General features: G+C 45.8%; 1 non-coding gene across 1 annotated transcript; it reads left to right on the top strand.

Annotated features, from left to right (window-relative positions):
• Window positions 1–677: 677 nt before the first annotated feature.
• Window positions 678–819, top strand: LOC114621998. Its single transcript, XR_003711520.1, has one exon. It is a non-coding gene; the product is annotated as a small nucleolar RNA SNORA48 (small nucleolar RNA).
• The last annotated feature ends 2,665 nt before the right edge of the window (window positions 820–3,484 follow it).

Raw genomic sequence — 3,484 nt, 5'->3', positions numbered from 1 at the left:
AATATAACTAACATATGCATATTTACATATATATTTACATATATGTATGCATGTATCCATCAATTCTGCTTTTTTTAAGAACCATTGTTGTACTTGTTTGTCACTAGGCAGGAAGTACTGTGAAATATACCTAACAATGCAGAAATTGAAATGGGAATCATTTGAGAGGATGGAAAAGTTCAAGAGCATGATACAGAAAGCATAAGTTTGGAGGTACTCTTGGTAAATGTGTGGCATGTGAATGTAATTCTAGTGAGAGGCCAGAAAGAATGAAAGGTAACAGAGAGAGCTCCTGTTGTCTCAGAGAATTACATAGGTAGGAAGCAGGACCACTGCTGGAAACAAGAACATAAAATGTACTGAGATAACAAGTAGGTACGTGGGAGAGACAAAGGATAATGGAAATGATATGATTATGATTTCAAAAATATTACTCTAAATAATTCTTGGTGACGTGTCACATGGAAATGACAATCATGTGATTAATAATTAGAAGAATTCTCCCCCACACCCCTGCAATAGACAAAGAGACACCTTGTTGCTGATGGTGTCTTATATTGCTCAGGGCCAGAGCAGAGGATAGTTATAATCATGACATCATGTGATTAAAAATGACAATTAAAAATGTGAATTAAAATGACAATCATGTGATTAAAAATTAGAGGAATTCTCCCCCACGCCCCTGCAATAGACAAAGAGACACCTTGTTGCGGATGGTGTCTTATATTTCTCAGGGCCAGAGCAGAGGATAGTTCTTTGTTCATCCTAGCTTTGTGCCTGGCTTGGTGGCCAATGCTGTCTCATGTCTAGAACTCATAAAAGATCAAATCAATTCAAATCAAATCCAGGTAGTGCAGCACTGGAAGAGGAAGACAGACAGAGACCTTGAGATTGCCATGACACCCACAGACTTGCTCTCCAGGGCAGGGCACAGGTGAGCCATAGACCCTGGCTGACTGTACCATGCGGCACTAACAGAGGATGTTGTCCAGTGTACGAGTATGTTGTGGTCAGATGGTAGAGAAAGAGAAATGGAACAGTTTAGCCATTATGAAGAGAGATGGAACTGGAGACTAGAGAGTGCAGAGGAGTAGCCTCTTATAAGAGGCCAGCCCTGCCACCTGGGGCCATAGTAAGGTCTCAACCTGAGCTACTGCTGAGAGCCATGTCTGAGTCCCTGGCTACACAACAGTATGAGTCAGCATTGATGTCCATGGCTCATATTATCACTAGAGAACATGAGGATGTCCCTGGTCTGGGCAGCTGCCAAGGACCACATGGATGTTCAGGGGCTGTGCATAAATGACCCTGCCCTTCACTGGCTACTCTGGAGAGCTGGCACTGCCTCTCACCTCTGGAGTCAGCACTTGGGGGGCCCTGCACCTCACCTAGGCAGCACAACGGAGCTGATCCTGTCAGCAGGAGTGGAGTGGCACAGGCACAGAGGTGACATCTCAACCTCCCCTCCCCACCTCCCACATACACCCCTTGCCACCTCCAGCAGTTCGGAAAGTTTCCTACAGGTTCATGAGCTCAGAAGAGCTATCCCTACCCCTCATCAGCTACAGCATTCACGGAAGCAGAGAAGGGCAAGAGCTGGGGTGAACTTGCCCCCTCATTCATCTACAGTGAGGTGACATGGGTGCAGGGGTAATGCCTTGTCCCCCTTGATCCTTACTACCTGCAGCATCCAAGAGAGCTGCCCCCAGTGTCATGAGAGCAAGTGAGCTGGCTCTGCTCCTTGCCTGATGAAGCACTCAGGAAAATGGGCCCTGCAACAGTAGAGATGGCCCTAGTGAAGGGGTTAGAGGTTAGCTTGCCCCAAGGGTGTCAGAGCAGGAGAGCTGTCCCAGCCCCTCACAGGCTAAAGCATTTGGGAGAATGGGCCCAGAACCTTGACTGGGCAGCACAGTGGCGCTGACTCTGGAGACATAGGTGTCCGTGAGTTTGCCTGGAGGACATGAGAGCAGGAGAGCTGACCCTGCCCCCTGCCAATGGGGGCATTGGTTGGCCTAGCTGGAACAGTGATGAAGAGCTCACCCTGGTGGTGCAGAAAAGGGAGAGCTGGTGGGCTGACCAGCCCAGCTACCACCCAGGCTCAGATCCAGAGCTCTGAATTGGCTCATCCCAAAACCTATACCATCTGAGAATGGTTGGGACACACAAAAAGGCCAGTCCTGCTGATCCAAAGCTGAAGGATCTCAATGACTTGGAACAACAACAGGACAGCCAGAATGTGCGAATAAGGACCCAGAACTGATGGTGTCACAGAAGCCAGAGATTCTTGAACCAGACCAATAACTCATTGCAATGAACTTTGCAAGTGAAGATGTGCGGACAGAGGAATATACTGTGGGACATACTAGCTTCCACGATGAGATCTTTTCTATGCTTTGTTTTGTTGTTGTTGTTGTTGTTGTTGTTGTTGTTGCTGCTGCTGCTGCTGCTGCTGCTGCTGCTGCTGCTGCTGCTGCTGCTGCTGCTGCTACTGCTGCTGCTGCTGCTGCGTATGGGTTTTATTTGAGGGGGCGGCTGCAAGGGTAAAGAGTGGGTATGAGCAGATGGGAAGATGAGTGGGATTGGGGTGCATGATATGAAACTCTTAAAGAATCAAGAGAAAGGATTTTAAAAGTGAATGAAAGAAATCAACCAAACTTTTGAATTGTATCCCACTGTCACACAGAAAATATAAAACGTTTGCAAAACTTACACAAGATCAATCAAGCCCAAAGCCCAGCATAAACGGGGTAGATCATCTCCAGACTCCATCTCTTCCTGAAGAGATATTGGGCCATGGATAGGGAGGGTGAGTCATCATGTTCATGAAAGTGTGGTCAATAGTAGGACTTCCCCACCCCAGTAGCTGGCCCCACACACAAGAATATATGGGCTGCACTAACTGACCTTACTGAGCTACTATCAATCAATCAATCAATCAATCAATCAATCAATAATTATGAGTTGAGATGAGGTGTGTGTAGAGGACATGGGAAGAGTTTGGGGAGAAAATGGGGAGACATAAGATCATATTTTAGTGTATACAACTGTGAAATCCTCAAAGATATAAGCTTTTTTAATGAACAAGGTAAAACTTGCAAATAAGTAACTGGTATAATGAAATGAGATTTTCAAGCATCGTTTAAAAAGTCCAGCTTGGTTTCTTCTTGCTACTTCTAGTAACATGGGAAGAAAACAAACTGATGAAGGGACTATTCATCAAAGAGAACTGAAGATTATTATATGATTGGTTATCAACTTGTATATATTGCAAAATGAGACTGTATTTCAAGATGGAACCCCAAACTTTTTAAATTTATTTATTTATTCACTTTACATCCCATTATCAGTCCCCCCCTCACCTCCCAGGACCCCTCACACAGATCCTCCCCTCCTCCCCTCTCCACTTCTCCTCTGAGTAGGGGAAGACACCCTGAGTACCATCCTCACATATTCCACAGTCACTGCAGGACTAGGCACATCCTCT

The sequence above is a fragment of the Grammomys surdaster genome, unplaced genomic scaffold, assembly GCF_004785775.1.
Source record: "Grammomys surdaster isolate TR1022 unplaced genomic scaffold, NIH_TR_1.0 63, whole genome shotgun sequence".
Taxonomy (NCBI): Eukaryota; Metazoa; Chordata; class Mammalia; order Rodentia; family Muridae; genus Grammomys; species Grammomys surdaster.
This window is presented reverse-complemented; position numbering and strand designations above follow the sequence as displayed.